Here is a 20,309-nt window from a genome sequence, read left to right on the forward strand (position 1 = left end):
GTCTTGATGGTGATGATCTTAACAATTTCTGGCCTATTTCCCACTTATCTTTCCTGTCAAAAGTTCTCGAGCGTGTTGTAGCTTCCCAACTCACCAATTACTTAACCTCTAATAACTTGATGGAACCCTTTCAGTCTGGTTTCAGGATGCGGCACAGCTGAGAAACTGCTCTGCTACGGGTAACCAATGATTTGCTTATGGCAGCAGACTCTGGACAAACCAGCATATTAATTCTGTTAGACTCTCAGTGCAGCATTTGACACTGTCAGACATGACATTCTACTGTCCAGAATGGAGAATATGCTGGGTATCTCTGGCACTGCCCTCCAGTGGTTCAAATCCTATCTGACTGATAGGCAAGAGTTTATTAGTCTTGGCAACAGCAGATCCAGCTCAACACCAATCACACAAGGAGTTCCTCAGGGCTCTGTTCTCGGTCCTCTGCTTTTCTGTATTTATATGCTTCCCCTTGGCCATATTATTCGTAGCTATGGACTGGGTTATCATTTTTATGCAGATGATACTCAACTCTACTTCAATGTTAAAAGTGGAACTTCATCAGAGCTTTCTCAGCTCACAACCTACCTTAGTGAAATTAAAACCTGGATGGAGCAGAACTCTTTAAAATTAAACTGCAACAAAACTGAACTCCTGCAAATTGGGACTAAAATGCAACTTAATAAAATGAGCTCCTTCCCAGTCCATCTTGGCGGTGATCTCATCAGACCTGCCTCTACTGCAAAGAATCTTGGTGTCATTTTTGATTCCTCTCTTTCTTATTCCGCCCACATAAACCACATTAAGAAACTTTCTTACTCTCACCTCTGTAACATATCTCGTGTTCGCTCCTTACTCTCCTTTTCTAATGCTGAGTAACTTTTCTAATGCTTTTATCACATCCCGCATCGATTATTGTAATTCCCTACTGGCAGGTGCCCCTTCTAATCTTATATCACAGCTCCAGCTTATTCAAAACTCAGCTGCAAGAGTCCTTACACGAACCAGCAGCAGCGAGCACATCACACCCATCCTGCTCCGTCTTCACTGGCTCCCTGTGTCCTACAGAATCGAATATAAAATCCTACTAATAACCTACAAAGCTTTAAATAACCTCACGCCAAACTACATCAGTGACCTTCTCCATCACTATGTGCCTGCCTGCCCACTAAGGTCCTCTGATTCTGGCAATCTTGTTGTACCCCTCACTAATCTACACTCCATGGGTAACAAGGCCTTCAGCTGTATAGCGCCCAGACTCTGGAATGACCTACCGAAATTAATCAGGTCAGCTGACTCCACGAATTCTTTTAAAAAACAACTCAAAACTCATCTGTTCAGGAAGGCTTTTAGCTCTACGTGACTTTATTACCCTTCTCTCAGTTTACCTCTCTGTCAAGATGCTCGTGTAACCTGTATGTGTGTGCGAGACCATCAATTATGTTGTCTGTTAGGCTTTTTTTTCCTCTGAATTCACTGTCGTAATCTTCTTTATTTATTTATCGGGTTTGTACAATACTATATACTGTATACCCTGCCATTCTGTCTTATATTCTGTAAGTGCCTTGAGCATGGGAAAGGCGCTATATAAATAAAATGTATTATTATTATTATAGATAGATAGATAGATAGATAGATAGATAGATAGATAGATAGATAGATAGATAGATAGATAGATAGATATTAAAAGTCCTATATTAAATAGACAAAGTGAATCAATGAATGTGTGTGACTGACTGTGCCCTATAATGAAGTGATGCCCCATCAAGGCTTTCATAATACTTTCCACCACTGGCCCTTCATGAATAAACTGTCATTTAGATCTAGAATGAATGGATCACTGGATATATACTGTAATTTTTCAGTTACTTACAGATAAGCAGGTAGAAGAGCTCTTGCCCAACCTGAACATGGCTTTCAAAATTAAAATAAATAAATTCACACCCTGAAATAATCTGAAGACAAGGCTGAGAGGAGACAGGCCAAAGTAGAGAGTGCAATTGTTCAGGATTTTCTTCCACCACATTGAGTTGATAAAAGTGACGCATGAGAAACTGCATGATCAATTCTATGTTCTGAACAATTAAAAATGAAGTCATCTATAGGAGACATGCTCAACACTTTTATCCATGTTCAAAATTTTCTCTGAACTTTCTTTCTTTCATGGTTAGGTCAATCCTGGTATCATATTGTGCAATGGAGAAAGCAGTCCTGTACTGGGTCCCAGTTCATTGCATAGCCAAACTCACGCCACACAATCTTTCACTCAATTTAGAGTGACCAGTTAAGTTTTGGGAGGAATTCCAGATTACAAGGAGAAATCCCAGGGACCAGGCTGGCATTTGGGACCCAGTCTTCAGGGGGTGGGGTTTGATTAGTCTTCAAATTTGTTGGGTTATAAATTCATCTGTTTGTATGGAATGATTACAATGAAAATTAATAAAATAAAAATATTTAAAAAAAAAAAACTCAGCTGCAAGAGTCCTTACTCGAACCAGCAGCAGCGAGCACATCACACCCATCCTGCTCCGTCTTCACTGGCTCCCTGTATCTTACAGAATTGAATATAAAATCCTACTAATAACCTACAAAGCCTTAAATAACCTCGCGCCAAACTACATCAGTGACCTTCTCCATCACTATGTGCCTGCCCGCCCACTAAGGTCCTCTGATTCTGGTAATCTTGTTGTACCCCACACTAATCTACACTCCATGGATGACAGGGCCTTCAGCTGTATAGCGCCCAGACTCTGGAATGACCTACCAAAATTAATCAGGTCAGCTGAATCCATGAATTCTTTTAAAAAACAACTCAAAACTCATCTGTTCAGGAAGACGTTTAGCTCTACTTGACTTTATTACCCTTCTCTCAGTTTACCTATCTGTCAAGATGCTCATGTAACCTGTATGTGTGTGTGCTAGACCATCAATTATGTTGTCTGTTAGGCTTTTTTTTTTCTCTGAACTCACTGTCGTAATCTTCTTTATTTATTTATCTGGTTTGTACAATACTATATACTGTATACCCTGCCGTTCTGTCTTATATTCTGTAAGTGCCTTGAGCATGGGAAAGGTGAACATGGCTTTCAAAATTAAAATAAATAAATTCACACCCTGAAATAATCTGAAGACAAGGCTGAGAGGAGACAGGCCAAAGTAGAGAGTGCAATTGTTCAGGATTTTCTTCCACCACACTGACTTGATAAAAGTGATGCATGAGAAACTGCATGATCAATTCTATGTTCTGAACAATTAAAAATTAAGTCATCTAAAGGAGACATGCTCAACACTTTTATCCATGTTCAAAATTTTCTCTGAACTTTCTTTCTTTCATGGTTAGGCCAATCCTGGTATCATATTGTGCAATGGAGAAAGCAGTCCTGTACTGGGTCCCAGTTCATTGCATAGCCAAACTCACGCCACACAATCTTTCACTCAATTTAGAGTGACCAGTTAAGTTTTGGGAGGAATTCCAGATTACAAGGAGAAATCCCAGGGACCAGGCTGGCATTTGGGACCCAGTCTTCAGGAGCTGTGAAGCAGCAGTACTGCTGTGCCAGCATTCTAGCCTGCCCTGTGTTCAGATTCATTTTTTAAAATGTCAGAACAGAATAATAGAAAGATTTGCCTGTTTTTTAAGATATGCATGCAGAGATGTGGCAAGTCACTAACGACAAGCTTCCTGTAGGGATATTCTGGGCGGTGTCATTTCCAGCTTAATGTAGCCCCCCAAAGACGAGCCAATCTTTACACATCATGAAGTGTAAATTGCTGATTGCTGGCTTATGATGAGAGATTTATTGTGGATGCGAAAAAGTGAAAATTGCCATTTATCACAGGCAATGAAAGCAGCTGTTGCATTTTCTTTCTGGCAGAGCAAATTGAGACCTACCAGGCACAAAAGACGGGACCAGAACTCCAGATTGATTGTTAGATGATCTAGCTATGAATAAGCAGACATAGTTACTGGCTGCTGCCATCCACTACTTCATTGATTAACCCTGGGGCTTTTATCTGTATGAATGGAGGTGCTTTAGGTTTCTAATAATATCCCCTGTAAAAGGGCAAAGAGTATATCATAGTAGGATACAAGGGGAGTGTCATTGTGAGGAGCAAGTCTATTCACAGTGCTTGGACCCTCCATTCAGTTACTGCTTAGGGCACCTTGTCTATGGGGTAGCATGTTCTCTCTGTGCTCATATGGGTTTCTTTAAACAACCCAAACACACAGTGTTACATTAGTCAGCCTGCTGTGAGTGTGGGTTTGTACTCTGCAATGGACTGACTTCTTTTCCAGGACTGGGTTTTGCCTTTTGTGACTAAGATAAAGTCGGCCTTCTTATGATTCATCCATCCATTATCCAACCCGCCATATCCTAACTACAGGGTCACGGGGGTCTGCTGGAGCTAATCCCAGCCAACACAGGGTGCAAGGCAGGAAACAAATCCCGGGAGGGTGCTAGCCCACCGCAGAGCACACACACACACACATGCATGCACGCACACATGCACACACACGCACACCAAGCACACACTCAGGACAATTTAGAATCGCCAATGCACCTAACTTGCATGTCTTTGGACTGTGGGAGGAAACCAGAGTACCCGGAGGAAACCCATGCAGACACGGAGAGAACATGCAAACTCCACACAGGGAGGACCCAGGAAGCGAACCCAGGTCTCCTAACTGCAAGGCAGCAGTGCTACACACAGTGCCACCGTGCTGCCCCTTCTTATGATCCTGCACTAGATAATGAGGGGATCTAAATAAAGAAAATTGTGACTGAAGCAGAAGACACTAAAAAGGGAAGAAGGTCCTTCAAACAAAGCAGTACAAATAGACAATAACCATTAGTCAATGTCTCATTTATTTATTTTATTTATTTAATTTATTTATAAAGCACTTTAAAAACAACCTCAAGGCTGACCAAAGTGCTGTACAAAGAAAAACAATATATAAACACATAAGAACTGAAGAGATTCTTAATAGAAAGTATAAAAAGTATACAAATAGCGAACATATTATACAGGATTAAAAGCCAGAGAGTGTTTTTAAATAGGATTTAAAGGCAGCTAGCGAAGGAGCTTGCCTAACGTGCAGAGTTTAGGGCTATAACTGAAAAAGCCTGATCACCTCGGAGTTTGCATCGTGCCTTGGGAATGCATAAAAGTATCTGGTCTGCTGACCTGAGAGAGCGAGACGGCACGTAAGGGTGCAGCAGTTCCGACAAATAAAGAGGGGCACACCCATTAAAAGATTTAAAAACAAATATGAGGATCTTAAAATGAATTCGAAAACGAATTGGAAGCCAGTGGAGGGAAGCCAAAATCGGGGTAACATGCTCATGCTTTCTTGTGCCAGTTAAAAATCGAGCAGCAGCGTTTTGCACCAGCTGTAGGCGAGCCATGGAGGCCTGGCTAATTCCAAAAAGAAGTGCATTGCAGTAATCTAGATGAGATGTTATAAAAGCATGTATCACTGTTTCAAGGTTGCACTTAGACAACACAGGCTTGATTTTTGACAGCCGCCTCAACTGGAAAAAGCAAGATTTTACCACTGCATTCACATGGCTATCAAGTTTTAAAGTGGAATCCATTTTTACACCTAAATTTGTGATCATGGATTTCTCAAATTTATCCACAGTGGAAAGGTCGATGCAGGGGGGTCCTGCTGGTGCTATTGGGCCTAAATAGCATGACTTCTGTTTTGTTCTCATTAAAATTTAGAAAATTTAATGCCATCCAACTCCTTATGTCAATAAGGCAATCAAGCAGGGGCTGGACAGAACATGGACCTTGGCGCTTCAGAGGGAAATACACCTGACAGTCATCTGCATAAAGATGAAAGGAAATAACGTGTTTACGAAAAATAGCGCCGAGTGGCAGCAGGTACAAGGAGAACATTAGAGGTCCCAGGATGGAGCCCTGTGGTACCCCCCAGGGGAGGGCAACAGAGGTGGAAGTAAAATCATCAATACTGACACAAAAACTTCTATCTGAGAGATAGGACCTAAACCATTGGAGAGCTGAACCTGTGATGCCCACACACTGCTCCAGCCTGGAGATGAGGATCTCATGGTCTATCGTGTCAAATGCAGCTGTTAAATCCAAAAGCATAAGTAGTACACAGTCACCAGAGTCCACTATCAAAAGAATATTATTAAAAACCCTTAACAGAGAGGACTCAGTGCTGTGGTGAGTTTTAAACACAGACTGAAACACTTCCAGAATTGCATGTTCGTCCAGAAAGGACTTCAGTTGGGTATAGATGACTTTTTCCAAGAGTTTGGACAAAAAAGGTAGCTTGGAAATAGGCCTAAAGTTAGACATTGATGTGTGCTTTCAACAGCTCTGAAAATGTGTACATCCTATCACAAAAACATATAGATTCAGCTTGCATTCATTTACACTTTTAAAAGTATTTTTCTTGTACTATAAATAAAAATACTTGATGATCAGATTTTATGTAAAAGCAGTACAAGTGTAAACATCTAAACAAAGACAAAATGCTGAAAAACAGATAAAGCTGAAAGTCAAGCACAAAACTCTTTTTTATAAAAGTTTTTAAAGCTGGAATGTTCCACTTAGGGACTTAAGTGGAGTACAGTATATTATAATTATGAGTTTCATAATAAAAGTATTTAGAATAAAAGAATTAGAAAAGAAAATCCTATCAACACCTAAAAATACACAACGTTGTAACCATCAGGTCACGCTTCAATGAAAAATGACAACACCCGCGAGTGACAAAGACGTGCAGTAATTGATACATTTTAGTGTGCAAATTCCTCATGGTAAACACTCATAAATAACCATGTGATCATGAGCACAAACAAAAAAATGTAAAGATAGAAAAGACATTACTGGCCAACTCCCAAGAGGCTGCCCATGAACTGCCTTTATCGAGGTTAAAAGAGAAAAGACAATGAGCTCATCAGGGAGAACTGACATTCAAAAGAACTGGCGGAAGAAAAGTGTTGGAGCCTGGAACAGGGCGGCTTGAAGACCTGGAGATATCGGTATATTTAAGAATAGCTGTGCTAAGACAGGTTGATATATCTAAGTAATCAAAACAAACCTCAGTTTAACATTTGCACTATATTTGAAATACATGTAGTTATAATCAAGTTAATTTGGAGTCATTGTTTTCCACGGTACTCCACACTGTTAGAATTCAAGTCCAGGAACTGGACTATCAGCACTACCCACCATTCCACTGCAAGACTTAATAAATTCACCATAAATTATCAGTGGGTTCATTAGGAAGTTGAAAGCAACATCAACAATAACTGTGCTACTTAAAAAGTATGCCTAGTCCAACTTAATAAAATAAATCTCCATGTTTCTGTCTGGATGCTATGTCATTCCAAAAGATGGCACATCACAAACATTTTTCATAATAAAATGCATTGCATGTGTCATTCCAACAGATGGGATATTATAAACATTAATTCAGCTTTTACAAATCCCATACCAAATGGCATATAATAGAAACATGTGCATGCTGCACTGCAAATGTTAACGCTGAGGTCTACGTTGATTACTTAGATTTCAACATCTTAGACAGCTAGCACAGCTAGCAGTTCAAAACACAAAAATGATTTGGATGATATTCACGGGTAAATAACATTTTTTTTGCATAAATACAGTCCATATGGTCATCCATCCATCCATTATCCAACCCGCTATATCCTAACTACAGGGTCATGGGTGTCTGCTGGAGCCAATCCCAGTCAACACAGGGCGCAAGGCAGGAAACAAACCCCAGGCAGGGCACCAGCCCACCACAGGGCACACACCAAGCACACACTAGGGACAATTTAGAATTGCCAATCCACCTAACCTGCATGTCTTTGGACTGTGGGAGGAAACCCACACAGACAGAGGGAGAACATGCAAACTCCACAAAGGGAGGACCCAGGAAGCGAACCCAGGTCTCCTAACTGCGAGGCAGCAGCGCTACCCAATGCGCCACCGTGCCGCCCACAAACAAATGAAGAAAACCCAAACTAGGTTATTGTATGCAGCAAGAGACCTTTTAAATTCCTGAGCTATTGGTATTTCACAAATCTGTTACCACCTATTCATGGTTATTTACTGTATTGAGCCTGTTATGGATCTAAATAAATAAAGGTTCTTGATGGAACTTCATGTGGATGGGTCTTTTAGGAACCAAAAATGGCTCCTCTATGGCATAGCTGTGAAGAACCACTTTGGCACCTTTATTTGCAAGCATGCAGTGCCATTTTGTGGAGTGTGCAATCCACCCAGCTAAAACATTTTGTTATCTGAATGAATTCATCTAGAGAAAGTTAAAGAGTGCAGGCGTCATCACTGGATGAGAGACTTGCCTACGTTCCTGCTCTAAAAGCTGGGAGCATGTGCAAATTTAACCTGTAATATTGGAATGCTTTATATCCTTCCCTCAACAGTTTTGTGTCTATGGGTACGAGCAATTTATCTATTATAAGTTAAAGAAACATTTTCTTAGGAATAGTGTGCTTCCTGGTGAAGAGAAAAAGAGAAGTTTACTATGCCCAGTATGCTATAACTCCTAAAAAGGTCTTGTCCAAATCTGCAACAAATAAAATATAACTGACCAGCTCTTTGGTACTCCTTGCCTGAGTTAATTATAATGTGGTAACATCTGTAGAAGTAACTGAGAGATGTTCACTGAAAAACATTCTAATACAAAAAAGAAAAAAGAAACAGAAACAACATGCCACAGCTCCAGTACATTTTAGGGCCATTAGATGAGCATAATGGTGCTCTTGTCACAGTACCGAGCAGACACTTCTCAATCCTTTCCTTTGAAGATATTTATATTGATGGCACCCCACTTCGGTTTCTCCTGCAAGATCATCTTTAAACTTTGCATTTATTCCGCCCTGAATGTTACCAAGGATGCTTTGGTTTTTTTTTTTTTTCTATAGTTTTCAGGACTCACTTGCTGAAACACGTCTGACCAGACAGCTGTGCTATTTTCCTCTTCTGCTGCCTCTCAAGTGCTTTTAAACCATTTTCTCCACACACAAGCATCTGCAGCTGAATGGTTTCCTGCAGTTCTCCTGTGGTGGCTGGGATTAATGATATCAGACTCCCGGGCTCAGCAGTGTTGGAGATCGATGAATATGACACGCTCCCGGCATACTGTACGCTTAGCCTGTCAGCCTCTTGTTCCTCATAATGACGATAGGCTCTTCAGCGTATCGGCCGACTGTAGCATCTGTTGTTAAGATCCATTTGAGAAATACAGAGCTGAGGTGGCTGTTTGTTTTTCCTAAATTTTGCATTAAAAAATTATATCGTTAGATCTCTTCAAGTCACTGACTTGCATTTCATGGCACTTTCTATCAATTGTTTCTCCTTTAGTGTCTTTTCTTTCAAACACAACAACAGGAGGGTGGTGCAGTGCTTAGCATTGCTGTCTTCTACCTTCAGATTGCCAATATCTGTCATGTTCTCTGTGTATAGAGATGGATTTTCCTCCTCCTCTCATAACTCTAAGATGTGCACGTTAGGTTGCTGTAACTTGTGAAGGCATCTTGTGATAGACTGGAATCCTATCTAGCTGCCAAAAAATACTGAGATGCAAAGAAAGCCAACCTTTTTTGCCCCAACCGATTCCTTAATTAGAAGCCATTTGTTTCTGTTGGCTGGTTAGTGCTCTCATTCTGCCACGTCAGGTATTTCCAAAACTTGATTTTTTTTTTCTGAGTTGCAAATTGGATCAAGATAGTTGTCCATCTGTTGGCTTGCTTTGCATCATATTATTATTTGGCTGGTGGTTAAGAAAAAAAAAGAATCAATGAAGGTGAAATAGCGCACAGATTCGAATAAAGGTAAAAGGTGAATGTTTCTTTAGTAGTATTACTTTATTACTACATCAAAAAATGATTGGAATAAACCTGCAACCATTGTGGCCCTGATGGATTCACTTTTGACCCCTTGGATTTTGATAATGATGACTGCACTGAGCCGACCACGACCTGTACATTAGTTGGTGGTAACAGGGGGATCCTCCTTAAGGCACTCATGTTCATGACAGGAGGACATTTCAGTCTCCTCTTCAGCATTTTCCATCAGCAAAGAGCTGCTTTTACATGTCACTGGCAATAAATCTACCACTGATTGTCACTAACAAGAGCAGTGCCACCAGAGGAGTGGGCTATGAGTTCAGTGTGCGTAATCTTTTAGATTTTAAACACTCTCATTTGTGCTCCGGACCATCACAGCACTCCAGCACTCCTTTATAACAGCAAGATAAGTTTCCACACAAGCTTTTGAATGTTGACCACTGAGGCAAAGAAGCTTTATTGACCGATAAAAAGATCACAATAAAACGTGTGATAACCAAAAGCACAACCAGGTATTTATTTGCACAAATACATATTCTGGGTCTTAATTGACCCCCCAAACACACTATTTCTACACAAAGCATATAAAGGAGGCATAAATACAAATGTTGATATTGTGTTTAGTTAATTAAAAGATGTCATTTAGTAGCAAGGTTAAAAAGTAAGAATAAAGTTTTAGCGGGGCCATAATGAGAGTGGGGTCAAATACAACATGGGAAAGACGCTATATAAATAAAAACTATTATTAGCAGATAAGTTTTCGTGGATTTCTATATGAATCCGAAAGATCACAGTCGCATGTATAATAAACCAACATGTGACGAATTGTCAGAAATAATATTTTCGAAAGACGGAGATATCAAAGACAGAGTTGATATTCGTGTATATCCAAAAAGCACAGTACGATTTGTCACAAGCAGCAGATCTGGGGAATGACTAGCGCATAGGGCCCGCATGAGGGTTGGCAAGCGAAGCGAGCATCCTATGTAGTTTGTATGATGGTCATGAAAAAATTAAATCTCATGTTTTTTTGGAGAAAGGACATAACAAATTTTTTGATAGAATGGGACCAGTAGTGACCAATGCTGGACAAAAGCAAACAGCATCCAAAGCATCTATTAAAAAATATCACGTTACTCGTGTCTAATAATCAACACATTAGGTATTCCAGTGGCCTGCTCACAATGCCTAAAACGTACAAATTTTGTGGTAAAATATTATTAAATAAATAACTCTATAAAAGGAAAGTAGTGCACAAACAGGAAACCTTTCCCACTGAGTTGTGCTTCTGTATTGGAAACAGGACTCTTGACCAATGAATGAGAAGGAGAGGAGGGTCCCATGGCTCTTTCCATGTAGCCCCAATGATCTTTTCGGTGCTGCATCCCCTTCCAGCACATTTACACCACCATCTCCGCCTCACACTACTCATTTGAGATTAGAGAATACACCATTTACACCCACTTTTGCCAACGTGAGCCAATCCAAGTCAGGATCCTTCCTGAAACTTGTTGTTTTCCAGTAGCCACAAACCAATGGGTTTACAGTAAGTAGAGGAGTGAGCCTTATACTCTTTAAGTTCTTGATCTCCTCTGTCTCTAACTCTTTCATTTACTCAACCACTTACACTCACACACACACACACACAAACTCTTCACAGCTTCTTAGAGTAACTCCTCCCCTTCTCTCCCAAGTCCGTGTGGCCACACTGGAAATTTCACTCTAAAGATGCCCCTGAATGCCAGTATTACCAATAAGAATACATACAGTTGCAGCTTTTAAAGGGGAGTTTTAAGAATGCAGGGATGGTAATGAGAAATTTGTACAGACACTAGAAACATATACAAAGATACTCATATCTGAACTTTAATCAGAACAGGCCAAAATGCCCAACTTCATACAGGCGCTGACACTTTTTCTCCAAAAACAAAAACAGAGAAATGCAGGCTGAGTCAAAATTAAGTTAACTTTTGAATGGCGGAAACAATTTATTCACAAAACATACTTCATATGTGCAAGATGATTTACAGGAATGTCTCAACCTGTTCGCCATCATGTTCAACACACAAAAACCAACAAGCAACAGTACCATTTAAAGCCTGGACGCACATTTTGCGGGGAATAGATGATACCACAGTCCATATTCTGTCCTTCAGGTCATTGATACCATGAACTTTCCTGCTATACACACGCTCCTTCACTGTACCCCATAACCAGAAATCACAGGGTGTCAAATCAGGGGAGTGTGGAGGCCATGGCAATGGTCCACCACGACCTATCCATCAATGTATAAAGGTGTGATCAAGATATAAATAAACCATTAGCGTTAACATTATTTTGAATCACCCTGTAAATGGTAATTTAATGGTGATTGAATTAAATATTTAACTGAATAAATAGGAAATCCATAAATTAAAAAAAAAAAAAAAGCAAACCAAATCCAACCAATTTAGATGTATGTGATCATTTGGAATGTAATTAATATCCATTCATTTAGTGAACGCATGTGTATGACATAACAAAATACTTCAATTTATTACAGACACTCACAGCATTAGCTCTTGCATTAGACATTACAAATACTTGGATTATTTGGTTTTTCATTGTGTTTGTTTCTGAACTCTCATTACCCCCTATCCCCCTCCTTTTGTTCTCGCTAGTTCTCAATTGATTTGTTTTTGGGAATCTATCCATCTCCTCTTTCTTTTTCAGTCCCGAATCCTTAGCCCCCCCTTAAACATTTCTTTTGAAACCAAAGAACTCGCACTCTTGAGACGCCCTTCCTTTTAGCGTGGCATTATGGTATGTGAATATTGTTCACTTTTCTAACCATTTATTCTTTATTGATCAGCAAAGCTGAAATAAGATGAGTTATTGATTTTATCCTCAATTTGCAGGCTTTATTCTTTCAGTTTTGAGCTATTTCATTTTTGTTATAAAGTGAGTTTATTCTTTCTAACATGGATTTGTGTCTCAAATCTAATAGATAATATCAGGCACGGTGGCTAATTAAGCTTTCACTAAAATAATTATGGGAGTGTGTCTGGGGTCTTTCAATTTCCATTGTTACTTTTGCTTGCTGCTTAATGGCCTTTGGCTCAGGAATCACTTTGAAACGATGTGGCTGTTGTGCGGACTCGCTGCCCTTTGTCTACTGGATTGTTCATCGACATTTGTGGTGCTGGCTAGTCCTCTGTTTGTGAAGGCAGCAAACTCATATCAGAATAAATACTGTCTTCTGACATTGCCATTAAATAGACAGTAAATCATAACAGAATTGTAGCTTTTGCCAATTTCAGAGTGATTCTCCGTGTCCTCTTCTATGACTTATGTGTTGTGATTATTCAATATGAAATGTGTTCTGTCAAATGCCAACTGGGTTGTTCATCGATTATTTGCGCATCCTTATTCAAGGACCCTTGAACTCTAATTACTAAATGTGCTATTTGAACCATATTTCTGCAATGACATTTTTGATTTGTACCAGATGAGATTTGAATGTTATTTTTTTTTAAATTAGAATGTTTCATTAAAACTAACCAGTAATGGTTTTCATAACAATTCATTTGCAATCCATTTTTAGATTTGGGTTTTTAATTTTATATTTTTTCATCGGTATATACTGTTTTATTTTTACATGCCCATGTCAAATCTTGTGTTAGTATTTCCTCTGTGAAAGGTATTATAAAGTGAAAACTATTTGAATGATTGTGCTAATATGTATCTGTTCATTCGCCTGTTTAAAACTTTGGCACAAATATGCATATTACTCGTGTACCAAGTCAATTTAAGGAGCTTCTATCACTATTTGCTGATATCCAAATTGATTTACAAGACCAGCAGGCATTACCATTGTTTGCATGTACTTTTTAAAATTGGAGTACAGGGTTGATTGATTTGCTAAGGGTTACAAATAACATTTCAAACTGCTTACTGTCGTTCATGGCTGCAGAGGGCCGGAGTGAACACAAGTAACATTGGGTGCGAGGCAGGAACAAACAAGTCGGAAATAAGAATTGAACTGGCAGCCTTGTGCCACTTTAACACACGGTGATCGTTAGTCTCGCATGACTGAGCCAGTAGGTACCAGGATAATAGTGAACAATCAAACACTAAGATCTTGGACACACACACTAGTATCAATGACTGATACTTTAGATCATGTTTTACAAAAATAAAACATAAATTAGATCAAGAGTTGTACATTAACCCAGAAGCTTACTACCAGGTGGCACATGAAGAACCTGCCTGGTCTTGGGGACAATGGTTTTAAGAGTTGTATTAGTAATAAAAGAATAAAAAATGTTGGAGACCTCTTATCGACTTTGCCTCCTTTCTGTGCAAGGGGTTATTTTTCGTGTGCCATCCTATATATACTGTATACTGTATGTTGGAAAGTTGTTAAGGTTGGGGCTGGCTCGTGGAGGTATAGCGTTCATTATGTGCCACATGAATGACTTTCTGTGTCTGCCAGATTGGGTTCCCTGATCTCTTTTTTTGTTTCTTTCTTATATTTCTTTTGTCAAGTTTGAAGTATTTTTTATGATTTTTGCAGTAATTTTATATTTACAGCATTCCATTTATGTCTTATTATGTTTCTATGTGTAGTTCTTCTATGTGTTTTCTGGGTGGTACATCAAAAGGAGGCGGGGACATCCTGACCTCATCACACTTGAGCCCTCCCACTGGCTATTTAGGTCAAAGCAGAAGGAAAGCTCAGGCACTGTGCATTGCGGTTGTGAAGGAGTTATAGTAAGTATTGTGTTTCATGTTTGATTTTCTGTTTTTCTTCTTTCTATTAATTCTGCTCTGATTTTTGAATTCTTCGTTGCTTTTGGCTATTGGGGCTTGTTAGTTATTGGGTTGCTTGTCACAGTGGACAACAACTTTGGCCTTATTTTTTTGCTTGTTGAGCTTTTTTGTATCACTCTTCAGTTTTATCTATATTACTAAACCACAGTTTTAATTTATGCACGGATGCACCGATACTCATGCGCAGTGTGCCGCGGCGCCCCAGAGTCAAACGCAGTGGCTTCCCAGAGTCAGTAGGTGGCACCCAAACACCGCCCAAACACCACAACCCACAGTCAAACGCAGCAGCCTCCCAGAGTCAGTAATATGTATGTGCCAGCAGTCTGTGTGGCATGTTTGAATCACAGAACGGTAATTCAGTAACAGAGAAACAAAAACGAGACCGCATGGATACAAACAATAAATGGAGGCACCTACCACGCGCTTCACAAACACCACAGGCGAAGAAGTCACGGCTCCAAAACGAAACACCTCATACGACCTGTAAATGAGCCCGTATGGATAAAAAGAATGAACGAAGGTGCCCACACAAAGAAACCGCTTTAGTACAAATATGTTTATTTAATTAAATGAAAACGTTACCATGACTACGACCTGTAAACTAAACCTGAGGTAAAGCGTGCACGCCAGGTTGTACAGCCGCCCGAACGCGACCGCCCACACCACCGCATATACCACATTCGTTTAGTAATGTAGCCCTCCATGCCCGGATCCGCCGCCATGGCCACTTCAGCACGCGAATCCGCCGCCGTCTGCAAACGACTTCTCACTGACGACACAGCCATAGAAAAACAAAACCGAGACTGCATGGCTAAAAACAATACACGAAGACGCCTACAATGCGCTTCTGAAACACCAGAACCAGATGAGTCACAGCTCCAAAAACAAACCGCTTTAGTACAAATACGTTTATTTAATTAAATGAACTTTCCCAGGATGCACCCACCCTCCATGATATTTCATCCCTCCAAGTATTGGAGGGAACAGAAAGTAATTGCCATTCTTGGATTTGCGATTCTTTCGAGAATCGCGGGCTTGCTGGTAATAAATATTTTTAATTCATTGTGGTGGAGTGGTAGTGCTGCTGCATCACAGTAAGGAGACCAGAGTTCACATCCTGCATAGAATTTGCGTGTTCATTCAGTGTCCGTGTCATTTCCTCTCAAAGACATGCAGGTTAGGTGAACTGGCAACATTATCTTGGCCCTTGTGTGTGTGAATGTGTTCAGCCTACAATGGGCAGGCACCCTCTCCAGGGATTGTTCTTAGCCTATGCCCTGTCCGGTCACCCATGACCTGGTCAGGATTAAGCAGGCTTCCATCCATCCATTTACCAACCCGCTGAATCCGAACACAGGGTCATGGGCGTCTGCTGGAGCCAATCCCACCCAACACAGGGCGCAAGGCAGGAACCAATCCTGGGCAGGGCGCCAACCCATTGCAGGACACACACACACCCACACACCAAGCATACATTTGGGCCAATTTAGAATCGTCAATGCACCTAACCTGCATGTCTTTAGATTGTCGGAGGAAACCGGAGCCACCGGAGGAAACCCACGCAGACATGGAGAGAACATGCAAACTCCACGAAGGGACAACCCGGGAAGTGAACCCAGGCCTCCTTACTGTGAGGCAGCAGTGCTATCACTGTGCCACCGTGCCACCCCATTAAGCAGGCTTGAAAAAAGTAATTGTATTTTTGATTGATAAAGATTGTTTTGGTTTTTGACTTTCCAAGCCAAAGGTTGTTGTTATGTTTCCTTTCCCTTGGGAGACATCACAGATATGTTAGAATTATTAAATGCATCTTAATTTTAAATCCAGTTTCCCCATTTTTGACCTTGGCTAGGACGTAACCTCAAGCTGAGGTTTGTTTGGACAGACCAGTGAAGATCCTGGCCTGCACTGATGCTTATTTGAAGGCCTCACACTTTCTCTGCTACAGTCCTGACTCTGGTTCATGACAATTATATTTACAGTAAAATCATTTACACTTCCACAAATGCTCATTCACTCTTAATATGGAGGAACATGTTTACCAGTTTTTAACATCCCAACCCTACTACTTGGCTAAGTTCATACCAAGCGGCTCATTTGTGTCATACTGACAGGAAGGGATAGCACACATTCATTTGTTCATTAACAAGAAAGTGACTGCATCTTAGGTTTTATGAATTCTTTGAGAGCCTGTTCAATCTGAATTAAATGTTACATTTAGTAGATAATATCCTAGCATTTCATACACAAATGTTTCTATTTAAAGTGTTGCATAAAAATACTTCCTGATAAGTCAGTAGATGGATTGTGAGAGCATGGGGGGTCATGGGGTCGATGGAAAGGGGTGTGTGGCGCTCCCGATATCTATGCAAAAGGACGAAGGTCCAAGTCTTTAGAGTCCTGGTGCTTCTTGTCTTGCTATATGGTTGCGAGACATGGACACTATTCAGTGACCTGAGATGAAGACTGCACTCCTTTGGTACTGTGTCTCTCCAGAAAATCCTTGGGTACCGTTGGTTTGACTTTGTGTCGAATGAGTGATTGCTTATGGAGTCCTGAATGAGGCACATTACCTGCATTGTGAGGGAGTGTCGGTTATGGCACTACGGCTATGTGGCGCATTTCCCCGAGGGTGATCCGGCTTGTAAGATCCTCATTGTTGGGGATCCGAGTGGCTGGACCAGGTCAAGGGGTCGCCCACGTAACACCTGGCTGCGGCAGATAGAGGGCCATTTCTGGAGGGTGGGAATGAACCGCGTGTTTGCCTGGGGGGTTGCAAACCGGCAGCCCGAGTTGTTTTGTTGTGTAATGGGTGCGGCAACGCACTGTACCAGTGCATGCTACCCAACTTGACTTGACTTGTAGAAAAATCTTAGCGTTTTCAGTATTCACAAAATTACTGCTTGTATCTGAGATATGCTAGCACTGCTAGAATGGCGTGGTCACACAGTGCCTAGGGTTTCGTTCCCACCCTGCACCTTAGTCTAGGGTTGGAACTCTGGGTATAAGAACTGCTTTTGTGTTTCCCCCGTTGTGTATGTGGGTTTTCCTCAAGGCATTGTGGTTTTTATACTACTTTGTAAAGATGTGCCCAGTCAAGGGAGGTTCTACTTAATTTATATAGTATGCTGGTGAGGCCTCACCTGGAGTACTGTGTGAAGGTTTGGTCTCCATATTATTAAAAAAGACATGGGCAGCACTAGGAAAATGTCCACTAGAGAGCAACTAGGTTGAATCCAGGAGTGAGAGGTATGAACTATGAGGAGAGACAGAAGAAGTTGAACCTTTTCATTTAAACAGATGGAGATAAAGACATGACACGATCAAAGTATTTGAAATTATAAAGGATTTAGTACAGTGGATCCCAGCTGTTACTTTAAAATAAATTCTGGAACAGGAACCCTGGGACACAAATGGAAACTTGTTAAGATCAGATTTCACACAAATATTAGAAAGCTTTTCTTTATGCAGTGAAACACAGACACATGGAATAAATGAACATGTTGTGTAGTGGTGAGAAGGACTTTAGAGACCTTCAGATTTCGATTTGATGCTGTTTTAGAGAACCTGGGTGAAGAGGATAGGCAAGCTCGTTCTGACATCTGGCACTTGAGTGGCTGTGAATGTATGTGAGCGAGTGTACCCTGAAGTGGTCTGACACCCTGTTCAGGTTTGGTCCCCACCTTATACCCAGTGCTACCACCTGGAACTGAATACCAGTGTTAGCAAATTGATGGATTCTCCTCAAATTGCCTTGCTAAAATCTGAAAAGTTTCAATATGAAACCTACCAAAAATAAAAATATTTAATTTGTATATGTGCTACAGTGCTATGAAAAGTCCTTTATTAAATATTGATTTTTGTTTCTGAATTAAGTGATTCTCACTTTACACACAGATATGCAATATTCTCTTTTATTAATTTTCATTTATAATATTATGTTAGGTGTCTTTTTGTTACAATATTTCAAAATATTCATAGTGAAACCTAGTAAAATGTAATAATTGATTCTACAAATAAAACAAGATACTGTGCCATCCATAATTTTTGGGACAAAGACACATTTTTCCTTGATTTACTCCTCTGTTGCTCAGTTTAAAATTACTGTACAAATCAAACAATTCAGACGTGATTAAAGTTCACACTGCATCCTTTCATTTAGGGTATTTATGTACAAATTACAGCACATTTTAGACATGGTTCCCTCATTTCAGGGCATTATATGTAGGGCAAACTGGTGTCACAGGTATTTGTGATTACTCCGGTGTGTTTCATTGCTTCATTAGTGCTGGCATAAATACCTTGGCTTGCTTCTACACTTTGGAGTCTGTAGTTGCATTGCAATCATTGCATACAAGGGATATGTGACAATACACTAAATACGACTGCTTTAATACACCCGCCATTGCCATGTCCCAAACATGGTGGTGCCCTGAAATGGGGGGACCATGTCTAAAACCTGTCCTCATTTCTACATAATGTGACCGAAATGTATGCAAATACCCTTAAATGAAAGGCCGCAATGTTCACTTTCATCACATCTGAATTGTTTCATTTGTAATTTTAAACTGTGGAGCAGAGGGATAAATCAAGAAAATATGTACCATTGTCCTACACATTATGGAGGACACCTGCAAATGGTGTAAAAGGTGTGGTGTTAAATTTTGATTAATTTGTATTTACATCACTTACCATTTCATACAGACAAATTTAGTGCACATATTTCATAAACAGAATTTGAAAATCTAAATTTTATAAAACACTTTCTGAACAGAATGTACTGTCAAATCTTGTACAGATAATTCAACTTTCATTGTACTCTATGAAGACAGGCATTGAAATACATATATACGATATATATTTTAATTGTGTTATTGTTTCACTCAGCCTTTCTTTATATAATATCTTACACAATATTGCTTCCACATTTTTACAAAAGGAACTGTTGTGTTAAAACGGAAGAAGAAAACTGTTTATAGCAACGAGTAAGAGACAAAGAAATTGCATTTAAATTGGTCTTAATTAAGGCAAACTGCATCTGAGATAAGGTGATAATCTCACAAAATTGAGTAAAGCACATAATTTAAGTAAGGAAGTAATTACTCACAGTTGCTGTGTTCTCCCTGCTGCTTGCTGTCTTGTCTTCTGCCGTCAACCTTTCAGTTCAAATGACGCAAAGCTGTGATTCCCTTTTTTATTTCTCTCAGTCCCACCTCCAAGATGAAGCAGGCAGATTCACAACTGGCTCCACTTCAGATGTCGCAGAAACTCTGCCACTGGCATTAACTCCTCTGCTTGTGCCCGTCTGCAGTGAAGAATCCCCTTGAAAGAAGTAAGGAGAAAGTAATTCACTAAGTGCTTTTCCTACAAAACTCCCTTTGGATGCAACTTGATTAAAACCAGGTGAGGTCTGAGGGCCAAAAAGACATTTTGCTACATCAGTGTTTTTCAATTATTTACAAATTAATACAATTCACTAAGAATACTGCATCCGTGTAGAGCAACCAATTCTCTGCCTTCCACAGAATGTGCTGTATGTGTGAACATGTACATTAAATACACCTGCATGAATTTACTTACATACACACTGTATATGTGTATCTCTGCTGCACGTACGCTACATGTTCATGTATTTGTTTGTGT

The 20,309-nt window shown here is 40.1% G+C and overlaps 1 protein-coding gene across 3 annotated transcripts in view; it reads right to left on the minus strand.

Moving 5' to 3' along the window:
- The window catches only part of b3gat1b (beta-1,3-glucuronyltransferase 1 (glucuronosyltransferase P) b), a 226,906-nt gene extending 207,021 nt beyond the window's left edge, over positions 1-19,885 (minus strand). For 2 of the 3 annotated variants that reach the window (XM_028810370.2, XM_028810369.2), the window contains exon 1: positions 19,774-19,885. The gene's annotated coding sequence lies outside the window, so the exon portion shown is untranslated. The remainder of the gene's footprint in view (positions 1-19,773) is intronic. The other variant, XM_051931493.1, reaches the window with a different exon arrangement.
- Between the last annotated feature and the right edge of the window lie 424 nt (positions 19,886-20,309).

Source organism: Erpetoichthys calabaricus, chromosome 9, assembly GCF_900747795.2.
Source record: "Erpetoichthys calabaricus chromosome 9, fErpCal1.3, whole genome shotgun sequence".
NCBI lineage: Eukaryota > Metazoa > Chordata > Cladistia > Polypteriformes > Polypteridae > Erpetoichthys > Erpetoichthys calabaricus.